The 22,876-nt window shown below is 36.1% G+C and overlaps 1 protein-coding gene across 3 annotated transcripts in view; it reads left to right on the plus strand.

The window, feature by feature from the left end:
• LOC106080098 (ataxin-10-like) overlaps positions 1–22,876 on the plus strand; it is a 75,898-nt gene that overhangs the window by 32,656 nt on the left and 20,366 nt on the right. The window lies entirely within an intron of this gene.

Genomic DNA, 22,876 nt, shown 5'->3' on the forward strand with positions numbered 1-22,876 from the left:
ACCGAGTAAATAAATGTTTCGGTCCCAAATTATTTCAGAACAATTAAAGCAAAGATAAATTCGTAAATGAAATTAAAAAAAATAAAAAATCAAAATAAAATGGATTTTAAATTTCTCTACTTTTTAAAAAAATTAAAAGCTTAATTCATCGCGTTCTAAGGAAAACTAATAATTCTATATTCTTAAACATTTGAATAATGTATTGAGAATATATCCAGTTCATTTTTAAAGTCTAATTTCTGACATAATGTGGTTACCCCTGTCCCGCCCCACCTCCACACACACACACACAAACACACACAGATCAAAAAGTGAAACACGCTGCTTTTATGGTGTAAATTTGCCTTCTTAAAATAACTCCCGCCTACAGAATGGCTTTACTCCTTCGTTGCAAGATATTCCATTTGTAAACCCAGTCTAGTCACTGGCATCATTGTACTGGTATACCCTCAACGTGTCAGTATCAAGTCCAGGTCTTCCAAGAAGCACAACCGGAGACAACAAACTCGAATGCAGGAAAATCCAATCGGATACATGGACAAGATAATTATAAGATACTGATTCAAGGACTGCTATGAAATTCAGTAGCACTGAATGAAGGAAGTAAAACTACATGCTACGAAGATCTCAAAGATAAAATATATATAAGGCTTGTCCGAAAATTAAGGAGGATTATTTCCCGTGGCTAAACAGTCTTAAAAATAAAAATATTGCGTTTCTTCCAGCCTGCGTTCAGTATTTTTAAAGTGGTCATTGGCTTGGGCAGACCTAAAAATAAATAAAATTACAAGCGTGCCTCTCTATCCCCTGCCACGTCCCTTGACTCCAAGACGGCTGGCAGACTAATTAGCAGCTCTCTACTAAACAAGACGAAATGTCGTCATAATGCCAACTGAACGTACTTGATGTTTTGAAAACATAAACGTGTTTAAAGCTTGGCAACTTGGCTGAGTGGTAAAGCGCTTGGCTTATGAGCCGAAAGTCTCGGGTTCAAATCTAGGTGCAGACTAAGATTTTAGAATTTTGCTGACATTAGTTGGAGAAAGTAAAGGCGATTGGTCGTTGTGCTGGCCATATGACACCCTGGTTAACCATGGATCCTGCAAACATGATCTTACATGTAGATTGCAAGGCCTACACGTTATTTCTCCCACACCTATTCTCGGATCAAGTTGAAACTTCGCACAATTATTCATTGGCATAGACACAACATGAATCAAAAAAACACAAATTAGTCAATTAATTACTGGTACTTAATTACTTTGCTTGATACCAACAAAGGAAACTAATAATTCAGTATTCACAAATGTGTCTAAATTTGTTGGGTTTAGTCCCTTTAAATAATTTTAAACGCTTTGTGTCTCTCGCGCATTTTCCGAACAAGTGAATACTTTAAACAATTATTTACTGTACCTAACAAAACAGGAATCAATTTTAAAATGATACCCAATTTGTCAATTATTGGTAGTCCATTATTTTGTTTGATATCGAATAAGGGAAATAACGTGTACATTTTTGATAGATATAAAGTGCGGAGTTCTTCCTCTTTAGATACTTTTTTTTAAAAATTATATCTCGCTTGTGCATTATTGGACTATTATTGGACTCTTGGCCTGTATTTCTATATTTGTATTTGTATACTAATAAGAAAAAAAAAAAAGGCTTTCGCTACGATTAGGTTTTCAGCATTTGAACTTTAATAGATTTAGAAACTATTCCAGAAATTGCACAATCTTAACATTATAAATAGCAAGCGTTCAACCCGCACGATCTTTTAAACCTGATTCTCAGCATAGAATCTATCAGAAATGGGAATCGAAGCCTTACTCGCTAATAATGTGTTAATTTATAAGTGTTACTTGAGTCTTTGACCTGTCAATACTTGACTTTTGTTTTAAGCGTGACATAGTACCTTCCGAAGCACTTCCCGAAGATAGACTTTTGTCTTTCAAAATCTCCTCTTTCTATTTGTATTATTAGTTTGACTACAAAAAATGTTTCTAGGCTGCCCAATGCTATTCACAGATTTGCTTGTCATCGTTTAATTTAGACATGTATCGGAAAAAAATATTGCGCGTTTGAAACCTCCGTGGCTGTCGTAGTATTGGAGATGTTCACGATAGACTAGACAATGTCAAGGACGTTTTACTGCTGCCAATTAAGTAAAAAAAAAAAAAGAATAGAGTTGTAACTGAACAATATTTCAAGTTTTGGTAGTTGGTCGTCGTATCCAATCTCCTTGATTCCCACTAGTTAGTTGCCCATTTGTTTTGAGCTAAGTTTGAAGTCCCAGAGGGAAATTCTCCTACTTCCTCTGTAGTGAAATTAGTTTGTGCTCCCAACGGAAGAGCTTCTGTCCTCGGAGTCTGCACTGCTCAAACATGCACACATAGTCGAGCAGTCTATAGGAAGACAAAAACACCTAGCTTGTCAACACTTTAGTTTGTACACCAGATACACCAACAACATCGAGCTATTTAGAGCTTTTTACCGCCATATGAAAATCTCCAATAAAGCAAGGCTAAGAAGAACATTATATGTTAACAAAACGTTTCTTTTTTTAATGAATCAAAGTTTGTAAAAGTTGAGTAAAACAAAATTCAAAATTTACTATATATGTCTTTTTTTTTATTTTTATGGTTCATAATTTGATTATCCACACATTAGTCTACGTGACGGACGTGAAGGCGTCCAAAAAGTTTTTCACTGAATACCAAGAACCTTTTCAGAGGGTCATTGGTACCGCTCCTTAAGAATTGGGAATCCTTGAACTTTCTTCAAACGTGAATCAATGTGATTCTTGCTAGTGACCGACCTTGCTCCGAATTCCATTCGTTTTTTTTCCCTAAGAAATCTCTTTGCATCTGATGATCGCATCTGAAACTTCTTCTCCCCTCCCCCCCTCCCCCCTGTACACTGGCATCTAATGGAGCCCTATAAAGTTGTGCTGAGATGGTACGTTACGATAGCCTCATTGATTTATCTAGCTTGGACTCTTGGCCGCAGCGTAGATACATTGGAACAGAGTGGACCACTTAGTCGCTTTCTCTTGGCACTCATCACTAGGCTTATCTCCCCCAACCCTCCCTTTTATCTCCCTTACTCCTTCGCTAATCCTTTTTTTTGTCCCCCAGAATTTCTCGGTTCTCTCTATCTCCCTGTAACCATGAGCTTAGCTCACTTAACTCTGGCGAACACGGAAACAAGGTTTTACCGTTGGATAGTAAATGGGCTGACAGTGAAGAAATTGGTTAGTCCCAGACGTCCACTGGCTTAACGTCTTTTGTAAGCCGCATGCATTTTATCAAAGGGATAACTCCTTACGTTTCCTTAGGGTTACCAGACGTCCGGCAAAAGGAGGACATGTCCTACTTTTTTTTTTGGAGGGGGGGGGGGTCGAGTCCTCCGTCTGCCGGCATTAGCCTTAAGTGTGAAAATGTCGTGCTGTGTCACTTTGTTACCTGCAATGGCGTACAATCTCTTAAACGAATTATACACGTCATATCTTCTGGTTTAAAAAAAAGGCTACGAACACGTAAACAAGGCTATGTGTCTACGTGTGTATGTGTGTATGTGTCTACTTGTGTATGTGTCTACGTGTGTATGTGTCTATGTGTCTACGTGTGTATGTGTCTATGTGTCTACGTGACTATGTGTCTACTTGACTATGTGTCTACGTGTCTATGTGTCTACGTGTCTACGTGTCTATGTGTCTACATTACAAAGATGCGTGAGCTATTTGGACAAATGGATGGCATCCTTAGAGAAATTCCAGTGCTTTCGCTGGATGTTTTATTTAATTACATTACAAGACACTACATTCGATGATCTATCGTCATGCTTCAGTACCTAGTGGAGAGCGATATTGTTGTGAAGGGTGATTAATTGTCTGATTAGTATTGCAATATAAAATTTAACATTCTACATTTTTTATAAGTTTCTTTAAGAATAGTTGTGTGTTGAATGTAGAAAGCTTCTCTATTGAAATTGTTACTCAAAGCTCCTCATAATTTGCGCATTTTTCTTTTGTATACCCGGACATAATTTCAACCTTTCTGCTGATAAATATACATTGAACAAAAGAGAGAGTACTAAACTCTGCCTTAACTCAGAGTGAGAGACACTCTGCTCACAAGTACAATTGGAAGGAAATGCCCTACGTATGTTAGCGCGAATCATAAACTACTTCGAAAAAAAAATTTTTTCTGAGAAATATGTTATGTAATAAGGCCGCGTTTATTATATGTTAAATCAACTAAATATTATTCCAGTTTTTAAACTTTACTTATGTTGTTGTTTTGTTGTTGTTTTTTGTCCTCCTTTGTAAGGCTTTGTCTTCCTTATTGTCCTCCCTAGGGGTAAGTAGATGTAACCCTACGTTTCCTTGACTTGAATAAAAACAAGCTTGGCTATTGGGAAGCGATGGATCATTTGTACTTATATAATTATACCAAGAGGCAGGCTTTACTTGTGTACATCTATAAAATGAAGCATATATCCATCATTGCTTAAAAATAACATTAAACAATGTTACAAAGACAGTTTGTGTGGAAACACAAACTCTAAATCGGCCCCCGAAGTGGTCCACCCAGGCAGGCTTCAATATTTTCAGAAAGAACATCCAAGTGAAATTATATCAAAGACAAATGAGAGATAAGAATGGAGAAAGTAGGATGACAGATCTTGTGTAGTGCCCCAAAGGTCCAGCAGATCAAAGGATAGGTGCAAGTGAATGCAAAGTTAGATGTGAACCTGGCCTAACTAGTTCCCCTTTCAGACCTTGTGGTCTATAGGGCAGATGATGTAAAGTTCATCTGTTTTTGTGGCCAGCACAACGACCAACCGCCTTTACTTTTCCCCAACTAATGTCATGTACCCATTAGAGCTGGGTGGACTCAGAGGCGCCCAAGGATTCCGAAGTTGAAAATCCCAGTCTTCACCAGGATTCGAACCCGGGACCCTCGGTTTGGAAGCCAAGCGCTTTACCGCTCAGCTACCGCGCCTCTCCTAGCCTAACTGAGGTCTTATAATTAATGTAAATGTTTTGAAAAGGCTCAATCTCTTATTCGAATCCTCAAGAAAGAACATCTTATCTGCGACAATTTTTTTTTTCAAGAAAATGAAGTTTACAAGATTACTATTCATTTTAAATTAGGTCTAACTTGTAATGCATACTATATAGCTTTTTCTCTTTAAAAAATGCTTGCATAACTTATTTTAAAAATTAGATTTTTCGCTTTCAGAAAAAAAAAAGTAGCCGTTGCATCAGAACTTTGAATGGTCTAAAATATTGTGATGTCGGATTTTCAATATCTTTTCTAGTTTACGAGGTCTAAACGGGACGGACGGACAGACATTTCACACAAAAATAATAGCGTCTTTCGGGGGCCGCTAAAAATATGTACACAAAAGAAAAATTGTCTTCTATTATCATTGATAAAATTTATTTTTCATTGATATAAAAAAATTTTTAAGTTATCTTCTCCATGGATAAATCTCTAAACACTCTCTACTGCTTTTTAGTTTGTGTATGGGAGAGATTCTTTTAAAGTTTATTTATACAAAGCTTATATTAAATCACTCTGTCTGGTACAAAGCTTATATTAAATCACTCTGTCTGGTACAAAGCTTATATCAAATCACTCTGTCTGGTACAAAGCTTATATCAAATCACTCTGTCTGGTACATATTTCATATTTCATTTTCGGATCAAGTTAAAACTTTGCACAATTATTCATTGCCCCTAACATAAACATAAATCAATCAAACATTTTTGCAGTTATTTTATCATTTAGTCGTAATTAATTAATTTCGTTTGACATAGAGACAGAGACATAAAGTCTTCTACTTGTACCATAAAGTCTTCTACATCTACCACAACAAGTCTATCGACTCGGACCCTAGGATAAAATGCTCTCTCCCTATGAAAAAAATGATAATAAATAATAATAATAATAAACGCTTTCTATGACTCTGTCAGAGAATCTTTCTTATCATTTTTTAAGGCATAGGTTTATTTTTCTTCATTTTTCTCTATAATGTCCTCAAACACGGCGTTGAGGGTGTGTTCGTCTGTGTGTGTGTGTGTAAAAAGCAAAGGGAGAGGACAATAAAAAAAAATGATATGAATACTTATCTTGCTTGTTCGATGAATGGGTAAGAGGCTGTGACGAGATTGGGTGTACAATGTACATATCTAGCGGGCACTGAGTTCTTTGAAAGGCCGATGTCCATATTGTGGGTTGGTAAGATTGAATACGTATACCTTCCTCTTATTGACCGTTTCAATCAATGCATGCGCTTGCTGCAGGCTAAATTGCTTTCTCCTTCATCTTAGTTTTTATTTAGTTTGAACTATTAGAGGTTTTATATTCCAAAGTTGAAGAGGACAGTGTTTATATCATTGACAGTGTCATTCCAGTCTGTCTAGTTGTCTAGTATTTTTACCTGCAGGTGTATGCAGGGCCGGTCCTACAGATTGCTGGGCCCTATGCGAAACGGATTTCGCGGGGCCTATTCGGGGTTAAGGATAATAAGTGAAAATTAAGATTTTGTATTAGAAAATAAATTCGTATTTGCATTTATCTTTACGAGCCATCAACAGTAGATGGTAAACATTCAGATCTGCTTTTTAGATTACTCTCGACTAGCAAAATATCGCTTTTGTTTTTTTTAAGAGGTTGAGATAGATTTAGATTTATATTCGCGCGGGGCCTATGAAAGTACGGGGCCCACTGCGGCCGCATAGGCTGCAGTGGCCTAAGACCGGCCCTGGGTGTATGCAAATATCCCGACACATGTTTTGTTTTTAAGAAACCTTTCAAAAGGAAATTCGAGCATTTTAGTGTCGCCCAAATACAAACAAAAGTTGTATTTTAACTCCTCCCCTAAAAAAAAACATTTTTGAAATGTCAAGGTGCTGGCTAGGTTACGATAAAAAATCTATCAATTAAAAGAAACAAATAATGTACATGAGTGTGTATGTGTATCTTCTTTATTCTGGAACGAAATTGATATCTATGTAGAATTGAATTTATATGAAATCTCCAAATATATATTCCTAATATTTCTTCTTTTATATTAAGAACAGGCAAAAAAATGTTAAAGTCCTTTAAAAAAAAGTTTATCTATAGGAGAAGAGCTTTGTCCTCAAAACTATTTCTACCAATAATGTACAATGTACAAGATATGTCTCGTATTCGATATCAAACAAAATAATTAATTAGTTATAATTAATTGATTAATTGAGTATTTTTGATTCATTTTTTGTTAGGTACAATAAATAATTGTTTTAAGCTTGAGGGAGAAATAGCATTAACAATTATTGAAGGGTGCTAAACCCAACAAATTTAGACATATCTGTGAACAATGAAGTTGTTGCTATTCAACAAAATAACTAATTACCAGAAATTCATTGTTTAATTGGTTACCTTTTTTTTTATTATTGCCTCATGTTTTTTCTCTGTCAGTAAATAATTGTGCGAAGTTTTAACTTGATCCGAGACTGGGTGTGGGAGAAATATCGTGTACACACTTTACCAGACAGGCAGATTGAGTTGATATAGGCTTTGTAAAAAATTATTTTCTTGCGTTTAAAACTGTTCGTTATACACTTATATATAAAGGGAAAAGAAATCCCCAGATTTTATCCATCCTATTTTATCTGGTGACATTAAATAATATCGCTCTTAATAAAGCGGGAACTGTCTGCTGCAGCGTATTGGCATTTTTTTGTAAGGCTCAAAGATTTGTATGCTAATGTGTTGTGTGTCATGTTGACCGTTGAAAGTGAACAAAATACGAATGGCATGAAAGTGTACAGGGGGGTGGGGGCTAATGAAGTGTGGGGATCGAGCTGGCCAGCATGCCGTGCTGCACTTCCGATTGAAAAAGAAGGGTATCGACTCACCGACTTCTTTAATTTGTTTAGCTCACTCGCTCCTAGGTGTTTTGTTCTTTGGTAGTGTGGGAAATGAAACTTTGAATGTGTGGTGTATGAAAGAAAGACTCATATATGGTTAATCATTTACCTATTCTTTAATCTTCTAACAACGACACAATAGTCCATAGTCAATTTGTCTTCGCGGGATTACAATCCCTTGTTTTTCATCCGTTAACTCTTTAACGCCTGGCTTCCTTGGTCCGACACTATAGTAGTAATAGTCATCAAACTAGCAAGAGTAATTCTAGATCTAGATCTATAGATACAAGGCTTTCACAACAGTTCTTATAGTAGTTTCAGGTTACTTATATTTAATAGGTCAACTTTTGATTGGATTACATAGAAAGAGAGGTGTATAAATACAAAAGCTTTCTTTGTTGAAATTTCTGAAGACGTACGTTTTTATTTATCTTATCTTATATATCATAGACGTTACTTCAAAAAAAAAAAGAAGATAATTACGTCCTACGCATTTCAAGTGTCAATTTAGTCATGCATGTAAATCAATGACTTAAAATCTGCAAAGTCGTTGGTTTTCAAGGCTGATTCAGGCAACCCATTCCATTCTCTAATGGCAATAGAGAAGAAGGAGCTCTAATGGGTGGAGTAGAGGGGCGTTCAGTAGTTTGACCATCGACCATGGAAACAGTAGTCCAGAGTAGATAAAACACGACGAGTCAGCCTCCCATTCTGTTGAACTGATCTCGGAGCAGATACATTCAACATAGCTTTTAATATTTCTATTATAATGTAACAAATATTAATTGAACACTGTTGAGACATTAGTTGTAATTAACAACGCAATAAAAATGTATGGCTTTTTAATACATCCTATCACTTGATTTAATTTAGTTTAATATGAATTTAATTACCCCAATAAGTAACAGGTCTTGTTAATTGCTTGCTGAATTTTGTTTCTTTATAAACATTGAACCTTGAGTAAACTTGTTAATATAACGTGCCCTCGATGCACAGCTTGGTTACCTCCCTGAATATAAAGTAGGTCGTGATGACATGGTGTGGTACTATGGTGTTGTTTTGTCCTTGTGTCTGAGTGCTCGGAGATACTTTGACAAAACTAACATCTACGCTGCGCACTTTCTCGCCGGTCCTTTACTGATGGCATTCATTTACTTTTATTTCGTGGTGCACTATGGAATGTTAACAACTGAAATACGTCGGAGAGGTCACATGACAGGGGAGCCGATAAAATCAATCAATACTGGGTGTTTATCTTGTGTTTATCTATGTGCACTTCTTCAGAAAGTCTATGTTGTTTAAACACCTACTCACTCTATTTTTTTAGCGAGTATATGGGAGGGGGGGGGGAAGGGGGGAAGTTAGATTCAGAGAGGAGTGTCTTATAGTCTCCGGGGATATGCTCGGCTCCACGTGACGGTGATTTCAAGAACTAAATTTGTGACAAACTCACTTTGTGGTCTGGCCGTGCTCACTTAGGGAACAAAGTATTTGTATCAAGACAAACAAATACATATAGAAAACAAGCGAAATATAGAATTAATACCAGCCATAATACTACTAATAAAGACAATACCGCTTTTATACATCATATAGAGCGATTATTTTAATGTTAATAAGTAATGAATGGTAGATTTAAGAAAATTGATTTTTTTCTTGTTATCTAGACAAATTTAAATTTATTTATTTTCATACTTTGAAAAATTGTATGGTCAAACTATGGTTATCTCCGATTTGGCCAAATAGCTAGTAATTCTTATACCAAAAATATACATCGACTGTCAAATATCTAAGAAAATTTTTAGAGCCGTTTTCGAGAACCTTGTCTACTTAGGTTCAAGGTTCTATTTGTATTTTTGTTTGGTATTTTGACGATGAATTTGAGAATTGTAAAAATATTCCAATCAAATAAAACTGAACTAGAAAAATATAAAAATACTTTTAAAAAAATAAAGCTTATATTAAGCGTAGTTGTATTAATTAGTTTGGATCAGTCATGTATATAAATCTGTAATAGATTTAGACTATAAATCTGTGCGATTAGAAATATTTTTACCAAAGTTATTGTTTTGTTTAGGGCAATCTCATGCTTTTAGCTTTCTCAATTCCCTGTGATCCTATCACTTGTCTGGATCAGTTGGGGATAGGGGTTGGAAAGGGGGCAGAGAGAGAGAGAGAGAGAGAAAGAAGAGGTTCATTGTTACCGTGATCACTTTTTAAATGCATTTATAAAAAAAATTGAACAACTTGAATTCGAACTCGCAGGCACAAGTCTCCTCAGGCTAACACACATGCCACTGTGCCACCGAAGTGCTATGAAAATAGAAGGCTTATAGTTATCTATTGTTAGTTTCAAACTTTAAAGCGGCGACCTATTTCTCTCAACAAAATATAATGGGGACTAATTCAACTTATACCACCGCATCAATCAAGTACGATTTCTTTCACTTATTCGATAACAAATACATTAATCAGTTACCATTAGTTAATTAATAATTTGTTTATTTATTTTAAATTGTTTTTTTTTTGTTACGTCAAATAAAATAACTAATTGAGCAAAATAATTTCAGATTGATTTGAAATTGGATATGGGACAAACGCGTACAAACTTTTTACCAGAAAGACAGAGCGAGTTTGCATAAACTATGTACATGTATAAATGAATCTGAAAATTAAATAATGCGGGGGGGGGGGGGGGGGCGTGGATTTCTTTCTTTGTTTCAAAACTTTTGATCAGCCTCAACATTTTTGTAATGTCATTCTTTCAAGCTCATGTTCCTGAAGACTTGGCATTTACTTCAGTGTGAGCTCTGCCTATAGTTTTATTTGCTTCTAGATTGTCCTGCACAAGTTATGTTTATAGTTTTGTTTTCTTCTAGACGACATTGTCCTGCACAAGTTCTTATATCCCATTTCTTATTGCTGTGTGCCTCCTATTTTCTCTCTCTCTCTCTCTCTTGTCTTTTTCTTTTTATCTTTATAAACTATACATCTGGCTTAAAACGCCCCCTTTGGCTCATTAATTCTTTTTTTTGGTCTTTTTCTGCACTCTCTTTCTCACTCTCGCGTTCTTAGGTGTATGTATGTGTGTATGTATATGTATATATATATGTATGTATGTATGTATGTATGTATGTATGTATGTATATATGTATGTATGTATGTATGTATGTATGTATGTATGTATGTATGTGTGTATGTATATATGTATGTGTGTGTGTGTGTGTGCGTGCATGCTATCACTTCAGTAAAAAGCGACAATTTATTTCTCCCCACTCTCCTTCGTCTATTCAGGCGACATTCTATTTTCACTTGTTTTGGTGATGCGTTTTCTACTTTGTTTTTTGCTCTACATCAGATTCAATACAAAAACATTCAGGCGCCAGGGTCCAGATTTCATGGCCATCCCAAACCTTTACTTGTTCTTTGAAACTTGGAGACATTTGCAGACAGTAGCAGGCCAACGTAATTCTACCTTACCATCTGACCTAGACTCTAGACCGACTTGTATTGGCCTTTTTAGTTGTTTTTTTTGTTGTTGTTTTTCTTTTATTAATCCTTAGTGTTTGTTGATGTATGTAAAAGATTTGATCTCAGGTGGTTTACACACACGTTTTCTAAAGTGGATTATGTAATGCAATACCTTTAACACGGCACCCACCCCCACCCCTTTTTCTCAGCCCAAGCCCAGCAACTCTTGTTAGAATTTCATATTTTAGAAACGTGAACTCTTGGTGGGATAGTTTGCTCGAAGGCATTTGCTCTCAGTTTGAAGGCCGCACTCAGTTTGATTGGCCTCTTTGTTCACGTGATCTCTGAAATAAAAAGGAAAAAAAAAAGAAATATGAGTTGGAGTGCCTATGGGGGGAAAAACGTTTTTTTTTCAATCCTCCAAAATATTTCCGTTGATTCTCGCCCCATTTTTCTACTTGTTTGTTTTGGAAACACATTTTGTATTGTCTAAATATTGTCTTGTGTTCTCTTCCAGTTCTCTTGGTAAGAATGGCCATTTGTTTTAACACAGCAAGGGAAACAAACATTCTCAGTGTTCTAGGGCTCGGTCTCTAGACCTTACTGTTTCAAATTTTCATTTCAGAATGTCAAATATTGTATCGTATTATTAACCCTTTATTTCTTTTGAATTGACCTGCTCTATTTCCCATCACTCCAGTATAGATCCACGATTTGAAATATATCTCGTAATTACAAAAGTAAACAACTTTGAAACTAAAAAAAAACCCATTAAAAATACTTTTAAAAACAAAGAATATGAATATAAATTAAGAGTGACGCATACATGCAGTTTGGATCATTCATGTAATGAAATTCCTAATAGATCTTGAGTATTCTAGACTGACAATAATAAATCTGCGATTATAAATATGTTTACGAATTGATTTTGTTTAACGCAATTTCATGCTTTTTAGCTTTCTCAATGTGCTATGATCCTATCACGTATCGCAACCAGTAGGGAAGACGGGGATATCTGTGTGAATGTTGCCGTGATCGCTTTTCAAATGCATTATTTAAAGTTGTAAGACTTGAATTCGAACTCAGTGCTCAAGCCTCCTCAAGGGGACTCATTCAACTTGTACCACCACATCTGTCAAGAACAATTTATTTTATTTGTTCGATGCCAAACAAAAGAGTCAATTACCAATAGTTAATTGACTAATTGATTATTCTTTTAAATTCTTACTTTGTCAGGTACAAGAAATAGTTTTGTGAAATGTCAACTTGATTCGAGACTGGATGGGGCAGAAATAACTGTAAAAAAAAATTTTACCAGACGACAGAGTGAGCTTTGTAAAAATACATATTTTACTATAAAACTTTTAGAAAGCCACAAGAAGATAAAAATAATGTCTTGAAAGCTCTGTTTCTCAGATTAAACCCTGCAGGGATATAGGAATGCTTTGCCCTGTGTGTAAAACCTTTTTGTCAGGAATTTTTTTTTTTAGATCATCACTGTAACGTTGAACGTTTTTGGGGGTGGGGAGGGAGGGCTGTTGATGATTTGCAAGGTGTTAGGCTAGAAATCGTGTTGGATCGATACGGCCCAATAGACAACTGGAAATTTCGTAAGACTTTGTTGACCCTCACTGTATCTTTGAGATAGGCCTTAGCTTGTTTTTTTTTCTTAACCCACTTGTATTTGGCAATCCCCATTATATCTGTCCACTCTCTCTCTCTCTCTCTCTCTCTCTCTCTCTCTCTCTCTCTCTCTCTCTCTCTCTCTCTCTCTTGTCTTCCCTCTCCCTCTTCTCTATTTCTCAATCTCTTAGGTTCCTTTCCCATACCAACTTCATATATTTCTCTCTCTCACTCACTTATCTATCTATCTATCTATCTATCTATCTATCTATCTATCTATCTATCTATCTATCTATCTATATCTATCTATCTATCTATCTATCTATCTATCTATCTATCTATCTATCGATCTATAGCTATCTACCTACCTACCTACCCACCCACCCACCTATCTATCTATCTCTATCTATCTATCTATCTATCTATCTATCTATCTAACGTGTACATTATTGATATAGTTTTAAGGGCGGAGTTCTTCTACTCTTAGTAAACTTTTTTAAAGGATTTTTTAATCAGCTATTTTGCTTTGTTTTATGTTATTGTTCATTAGTTTGTGTTTGTGCATTTTATTTTTGTTTCTTGTTTTTTCTTATTTTGACCTATGACCTAAAATCCTGTTGGATGTGCGTCCTGGTTGCAAACATCAAAGATTAGGGTATACTACCACATGACTTCAAGCTTTATGAATTTTTACATCATCAACCAATATAACAACGCTATTCATCTGCGACTACGAGGTATAGATCTTTGAGCTTAATTACGAAATGCATGCGCCATGTTATAATCTAGTCTAGACGCATCACAGTATTCTATATTGAAATTTAACTCATCACTGCCTATATAAAAAAATGTGTTTCGTTGTCTTACTACGAATTTAATTAGATTCAGCCATAATTACGTTAGGCATGAGAGGGTTAAACAAGAAGACCCATTACGTTTTGTTCATTCTTGGCCATGAGGCTAAGCACATTTCGGGGTTATACCTATCAATTATTGAGGACACGATACCGTAGCCTTGCATCCAGTCTCACTTAACCATTTGGCCGAAGTGTTTTCGATAGTGAACGTTGATTTATGACACCATATCTAATGGTATTGAGATGAGTGTTATAGTGCTATGTACTCTTCTGCGTGACCAATGGGTGATATGTTAGTCTGTGTCACGTGCCGTGCTGTTTGTTTTGCTACATGTGGTTACTGATCAGCTTTGTAAACACACCTATACAGAAGTACTTTCAATGTTTCGCTGCGTAGATATTTTTTTTTTCTGTTGAGTATTTATTCGTGTCGTCCTGTGTCTTTGTTCGATAGTTTCTGATCCTGCAAATATTAGTATTCTATTCTTTTGGCGGTTTGGAAAGAGGGGAAAGATTATCGGGGGACAGCACTGCACCTGACGTTCACGCCCCATGTTTTTTTTTATATTAGACTTGATAATGCATACAGTGGAAGAGTTAAGGGAGATAATAATTGTGAGTAGAAGAGTTAAGGGAGATAATGCTAGTCAGTGGAAGAGTTAAGGGAGATAATGCTGGTCAGTGGAAGAGTTAAGGAAGATAATTCTAGTCAGTGGAAGAGTTAAGGGAGATAATGCTAGTCAGTGGAAGAGTTAAGGAAGATAATTCTAGTCAGTGGAAGTAGAGCATGCTCAAGCTGCACGTGGACACTTAATAATAATAATAATAATAATAGTCGACCGGCGGCGTATCATACGCCGCTATTTTGCGGGCCGGCCTTAGGCCACTGCAACCTATGCGACCGCAGTGGGCGCCGCACTTTCATAGGACCCGCGTTTATTCTAGGTGTATAATTTAAACCATTTTATAACTTATAACACAGCGGTTATCAACCTTTTAAGCTCGGCGACCCCTTTTTAAAATCCCCCACCCTAACCCTAACCCCAAGGGGGTCGCGACCCACAGGTTGAGAACCCCTGTTATAACAGATCTCCTGCGGCCTCCTGTTGATTTACCAGGAGCTCCTGGAAATCTCCTGAAATTGCAAAAAATCTTTAGAAAAGTCATACAAATCTCGTGAAATATATAGACAAAAATTGTCATTTTGGGGTGTCATTCAATATGGAAAACGGCAATCCTACGCGCGATTAAAAAAAACGGCATTATGCAATACCCGTAATTGTGGAATCTAGTGATAGAAGCTTCTCGCGCCTCAAACTAATGAAGAATTACTTGAGGTCAACAATTCTCAAAGATAGATTGAAACTTTTGGTAATTCTTGCTATTGAGCATGATCTATGTAGGAAACGGAATTCTTATGATATACTGTATGACTTCGCTACATGCAATGCTCGTAAAGTAGTTCTATACGTAGTAAAGAATGAATAAAATGCAAAGACGAATTTTTTTTCTAATACAAACTCTTGAATTTCACTTATTATCCGTATCCCTACCCAAACTTGGCCCCGCGAAATCCGTTTCGCATAGGGCCCCACAACGGTTGAGTCTGGCCCTGCTATTTAGTGACGGGTGAATATAGAGTAGATTAATTGTTTTCCTCCCTCCCTCCTCTTTTTTTCGCCACTAAAACTACGTGGGGTAGTAATAGAAAAGAGTGATCATTCCATGACTTCTTGGACACAACGGTAAAGTCCGGTCCTGCTATTTTGTGATGGGGGAATACTACTTGTTCTCCCCCCCCCCCTTTTTTTTTTTCGTAGTGTAAGTCCGACTTCCATAAATAAAAAAGTGATCTTTCCTTTACTTCTTGTCCAAACTCTTGAGCCATGAAGAGAATTATATATATAGATAATAATAATAATAACAATTTTACTTATAAAGCGCTGCTAACAAACAAAATGTAGGCTCAAGGCGCTGTAATAACATTACAAACATAAACACGAGAGCTAAAATGACAAACTAATCTAACAAAAGTTGTAAACATGTAGGTCTTAATGTTCTTCTTGAATGTAGTGTACCATGTTGTCTGTCTGAGATCAATGGGGAGTGAGTTCCAAACCTTTGGTCCATGCACGGAAAAAGCCCGCAGACCGTAGCTTTTAAGGGAGAAACGTGGCACCACTAAAAGCGATGAGTCCATTGAGCGCAGGGCTCTCTTAGGGACATATGGAGTGATCCGTTCGCTAAGGTACAAGGTCATTTCTTTATTATAGATACACTGCTGATAAAGTGTGGCCACCTTGTAGTCGATTCTCACTTTCACAGGAAGCCAATGGAGCGTGCGCAAGAGCGTAGTGGTAGAATCTTGTCTTTATCCAAACTCTGTCTTGACTTTAAAAATAAAATTACGTTTTTCTTCTTGCACCTTTTATTTCCAAATCTCCTTGTGGGTTCAGTGGAGCGTACTAGTGCAATAGTGTAACGTCCATGTGATGATCTTGGCATGTCTGGTATCAGCGGTTATGTCTTATTACCACCGTCAGTCAGGTATTGATTTAGTCAACCATTCTTTGATCGCAACAAACTTCAAACGAGACTTTATTCCCACATTAGCTTCCAGTCGCGCTCTCCTAAATTTGACTTGTTTTATCGGACCAAAAAAATGGATTCCATTACATAATTATTGACTTGTGTTATCTAAGCGTATAATGCATTTGACCCGCACACCTTGTTACGTGGTTTCTCTTGCTCTAGCCAGACTTAGTTCTAAAATTATGCAGTGGTTCCCGTTTTTTTCAGCCATTGACTGCAGTCCCAAACCATTTCTTACGTAAACAAGGTAGTGATATGTTTTTGCACATAAACTCTTGCGTGGCCCCTACGGATGTCATGTGATGAAACTTAAAGTGGTCCACCAGCACACAAGTGTGAGGAGAAAGTGTCTTTGAATTAGCAGGAAATTGTTATAGAATCCAGTGTTTATTTTTTTTCCCTTTAATTTTTTAAACACATATGCACGTTTTCGTAAGGTTTGGTGTTGGTGTTTCAATTATGAACATCTGTTAAAAACATGTTACACACATTCTTTTATTTGCACTGATACAGTTTTGTTTTAAAACTTTAAGACATTGAACAGGCGATAAGAGGAAAAAAAACAACACTATTTGCTCGAATATCAACGCTCTCAAGTATTGGGTTTCTAGTAGTGCCACTAGTGTTCCATTCGGCTTATTGTGTCATCTAACTTGATGTCTGGTCCTGTCTATATCTTTGGACTGACGGGAGTACCCTGAGGACTACGCTGAGCTGCCAAGAAGTAAATAGCTTGGAATAGTAATGTACTTGTAGGAACGAGAGTCATGGGAGGATAACACTTCTTTATAATACAAGGGGAATAACTTTTTGAATAGCTCAATCATTTGTCCTGTTTTCTTAAATAACTAAACCTTGAAACGATTTAATGTGTAATTATCCCTACTCGAGAAAATAGTGCAAACAGTTATCTAGTAGAGTTGACTAGAACAAAGGGATATAATTCACTAGATTTTATAGCCCATCCTCTTACCAACGCTATTTTTAGTAGTCAGAATGTTTCATTAGCGAAGTGTCTATATTGTGTTTAATCTATATTCAAGAAAGCATTGAAGTACACCTCCATGGTCTTTGTTTATAGTTGTTGTAGTGGTCCACGTATTGAGATTGTTGTAGACAGAACATAGTAGACAGAACATAGTAGACAGAACATAGTAGACAGAATATAGTAACCAGAACATAGTAGACAGAACATAGTAACCAGAACATAGTAGACAGAACATAGTAACCAGAACATAGTAGACAGAACATAGTAACCAGAACATAGTAGACAGAACATAGTAGACAGAACATAGTAGACAGAACATAGTAGACAGAACATAGTAGACAGAACATAGTAGACAGAACATAGTAGACAGAACATAGTAACCAGAACATAGTAGACAGAACATAGTAGACAGAACATAGTAACCAGAACATAGTAGACAGAACATAGTAACCAGAACATAGTAGACAGAACATAGTAGACAGAACATAGTAGACAGAACATAGTAACCAGAACATAGTAGACAGAACATAGTAACCAGAACATAGTAGACAGAACATAGTAGACAGAACATAGTAGACAGAACATAGTAGACAGAACATAGTAGACAGAACATAGTAAACAGAACATAGTAACCAGAACATAGTAGACAGAACATAGTAGACAGAACATACTAGACTTTTTCAATCATGACCGCATCGGGAAACGGAGGGCAAAGAAGTCGTACATTCTAACATTGGGTATTTTGTACAAGTGTGGACATTTACACTAGGTAGTTTGTACAAGTGTGGACATTTACACTAGGTAGTTTGTACAAGTGTGGACATTTACACTAGGTAGTTTGTACAAGTGTGGACATTTACACTAGGTAGTTTGTACAAGTGTGGACATTTACACTAGGTAGTTTGTACAAGTGTGAACATTTACACTAGGTAGTTTGTACAAGTGTGGACATTTACACTAGGTAGTTTGTACAAATGTGGACATTTAATCTAGGTAGTTTGTACAAGTGTGGACATTTACACTAGGTAGTTTGTACAAATGTGGACATTTAATCTAGGTAGTTTGTACAAGTGTGGACATTTACACTAGGTAGTTTGTACAAGTGTGGACATTTAAACTAGGTAGTTTGTACAAGTGTGGACATTTACACTAGGTAGTTTGTACAAGTGTGGACATTTACACTAGGTAGTTTGTACAAGTGTGGACATTTACACTAGGTAGTTTGTACAAATGTGGACATTTAATCTAGGTAGTTTGTACAAGTGTGGACATTTACACTAGGTAGTTTGTACAAATGTGGACATTTAATCTAGGTAGTTTGTACAAGTGTGGACATTTACACTAGGTAGTTTGTACAAGTGTGGACATTTAAACTAGGTAGTTTGTACAAGTGTGGACATTTACGCTAGGTAGTTTGTACAAGTGTGGACATTTAAACTAGGTAGTTTGTACAAGTGTGGACATTTAAACTAGGTAGTTTGTACAAGTGTGGACATTTAAGCTAGGTAGTTTGTACAAGTGTGGACATTTACACTAGGTAGTTTGTAGCGATGAGAACATCTAATCAATGTTTGGTCACGTCCGTATGGCCATTTCATTCATGGATGAGGTGTAGTCAAACCTACTAAATGAATCACGGGTATTTATTTACCTCTGATTTCTCTACATTGGGAGCGAGTATGTTGACGCTGTATTTCTGATCTGTTGATAAATGTAAGACTTTCGTATGATTTCTTTTTTTTAGTCGAAATATCAACTTTGGACTGCATCTATATAAAATAAACCATTTTCAAATGTTATCATTCAAACTCCGCTGCTCTTCGGAAGAGCCACAGCTTGCCATGCCCTTTATGTCCAGATTGATGCTCGATTGATTGTACATATTATGAAAGATGGCTAATCATTTCATCTCGCCCATGATTTTACATGTAGTTTTTTTGCTGACTCCATCCTCTGGTAGATTACTTCAGTCGAACGTTAAGAAGCTGAGATGAGGACTCGATCACACGACTAGCACTTAGACACATAGGTCTAAATCATTTTCGAGAAAACAAAAGTTCAGTCATGGTTACAAAATAGCCTTTTTTTTAACCCTCAGTATTTCAAAAAAAAATCTGATCATGTTTCTATGATTTTATCATGACAGGCGCTCATGAGTTAAAATTTATCTGATTATCGAAAATAATTTATTCGAGGGATATTTACGATGTCATGCATCTATTCTTACCAAATAATGCCCGGCATTTGTTTGCTTGGCCTTAGAGATAGATAAAATGAACATGACTGTCCTAACTTCTGTTTCAATCTTACATTGAAAGCTAAGAACCACTGCTAACTCATTGGTTTCAGAACGCCGTGCAATTATCCTTGCTTTAATAGTTGAGAACCACTGCTAGCTCATTGGTTTCTGAACTCCGTGCAATTATCCTAACTTTACTAGCTGAGAACCACTGCAAACTCATTGGTTTCACAACGCCGTGCAATTATCCTTGCTTTAATAGTTGAGAACCACTTCTAGCTCATTGGTTTCTGTACTCCGTGCAATTATCCTTACTAACTAGTTGAGAACCACTGCTAGCTCATTGGTTTCTGAACTCCGTCAATAGAGATACATAGATTTTTAGCTAACGAGACTTAGGAGTGGTGAGAGCTGACAGAACCACCGGAAGTCTGAGCTAGGATTCTGATATCATCAAAGCCTCGTGTTCATGTCCAAGCATCATCCAAACCTAATTAATGAACTATCAGGTCGGGGCTTAGGCCTAGCTTCAGAAGATCGATAGTTAATTGTAGGAAGTATTAATCATTTTGAAAAAAATGTCTTCCTTTAGCACTATTTAATACGTTATGTAAGCACAAACACTGTTACATTAGTCAAGAACCTACACACGCGTGGCATCAAACGTGTAGATATATATAACCTTGTGTATGTACTTAAACATATCCTTATACATATACTCCTTCATATATGACCATATATATATACTTCTTCATATATGACCTTAAACATAATACTCCTTCATATATTACCTTATATATATACTCCTTCATATATGACCTTATAGATATATATTTCTTCATATAGGACCTTATATATATACTCCTTCATATATGACCTTAAACGTAATACTCCTTCATATATGACCTTATACATATAGTCCTTCATATATGACCTTCTACATAATACTTCTTCATATTTATACTCCTTCATATCTGACCTTATACATATAGTCCTTCATCTATTTTCTATGACCTTATACTTATACTCCTTCATATCTAACCTTATACATATAGTCCTTCATCTATTTTCTATGACCTTATACTTATACTCCTTCATATCTGACCTTATACATATAGTCCTTCATCTATTTTCTATGACCTTATACTTATACTCCTTCATATCTAACCTTATGCATATACTTATTTATGACCTAGTACATGTACTCACATATGACCTTATACAACTAATTGTTTATGGCCTTAAGCTTGTACTGACTTTTGAATGACCGTATACATGTCATGGTAGTAATGACCTAAAAGTGTATGTATCATATGTATTCACAAGCATGTTCTAATAAGCATTGTCACCAAACAGAATGTTTATTTCATGGTGATCGCACTGAAACCCCGACCAATCGTATCTCTTTTCCACTGCTGGAACTCATCAACTGAACAGACGACGCTTCCCATTTCCTGTGCGCCAGTCAAGGAACGTCACATTCGGTTAAGGCAGCAATTTTTCAAGGCCCCCCTCGTCCATTCATCTAATTATTCCCAGCCTTGTTGTTGATCCAGAGGTTGACAGTTGAAATTATTGTCAGAGTAATCGTTCAGGCTTTTAGTGGCCTCTTTATGTTAACCACAATGTGCTGGTGATACATCTAGGCGTTCTGTTTGTTTTTTTTACTTACTTTCCAAAATGCTATAGCTGCATTATGTCCAGAGTCACAGCAGCTGACACTGTTTTAGTCCTTTTGCCTTTTAGGGCACATTTGTGTTTAGTTTATGTACAGTTTCTTGTAGACTTAAGTTTGTCACACATATTGTCGAAGTGACTCTATTGTTCAATCTACTTACCCATTACGACAGGCACGACCTCGATTACTGATCGACATGAACTGATAATTAAAACTGTCCATTAAATCTTGTGTGTTTCTTTGAAATCAAAGCTGCACGCTTGTAGAAGATCATAAGTAGCTTTTTACAGATCATTTATTTTACTTTTTAGAAGAATATATATATATATATATATTTGAAATAAAAATTATTTTTTTTATGAAGACAAAAGGTATTTTGCACTCTTTATATGTGATTAACTATATGATAGTATATAACTAGATGACATTTTTATTGGGCTTTCAAAATGGTGTATGGCTATGTATTTAATTTCAAAAACTAAAGTGTTGGCTTTTTAAAGGACATACACTTGTTGTTCTACTAATCAATGTTGAACCGATCTTGAATAAAGCTTTTAGGTATTGAGACATAAACGTCAGCGGCCGACATTTAGACTGAATGCATTTTGCTGCTTTTTTTTTTTTTTTGTCGTTCAAGAGTCACCAAAAGATAACTTTGTTTTGAGTCTTTCTATTGGCTTTAACTTGCAACAAGATGCATGCATACTTATACAGTGGCACCACAACAGTCATTCTCAAATCATTTCGTTTTCTTGATTGGGATTGACTTATGACTTGCTAAATGATAATCTTGTTTTGTACAGAAACATACAGACATTTCTAGTGTCAGTACATTTCTATGCATAGCTTAGATTTGGTTTTGTGTAATGTTTATTAGATTAACGAGACTCTATTCTGGCTTTGACGTTTTCATCCGGACAACCGACGTTGTGTTGACCATTAACTGATGCTTTTATTGGTCTGGAAATCCTGTCTACAGTAATGATATTTATACAAAGACTTGGCATTAAGGTTGCTTGTTGTTGTTGTTTTTAGAACTATTCTTCAAAAATTACTTCTCATTCCTCTCTTTGTGTATTCGGGTCATTACCATATATTGTTTGTTCACAGTATCTAGGTTTTAAGATGGTTTTTTTTTGGTTGCTTTTGTCATTTTAGAGAGTGTATAATGTAAACAGTGGTAACTTGGAGCAGTTGATTTTTTTTATTTCAGAGTTATTTTAGTGTGTTTGATTTTGTGGAAGCGATAATTATATTTCTTTAATGTATGAAAAACGCATTTTTTTTTATTTCATTGATTGATGTAATAAAGTATTTTTTTTATATAGCTTGTTCATCGATTTAGATGAAGACCACTTCTGTAATCCCTGGGAGGGCGGCTTGGTTCTGTATTATAGTATCTCCTGATGTGGCTAGTGAGACCTATCAGATCGGCTACGTATTGGGCATGCTATTGCAGCTGGAGCTTGTGTAGCTAGCTGCCACCTTTTTGACGCTTTTCTTCTGC

Source organism: Biomphalaria glabrata, chromosome 4 (genome assembly GCF_947242115.1).
Source record: "Biomphalaria glabrata chromosome 4, xgBioGlab47.1, whole genome shotgun sequence".
Lineage (NCBI taxonomy): Eukaryota > Metazoa > Mollusca > Gastropoda > Planorbidae > Biomphalaria > Biomphalaria glabrata.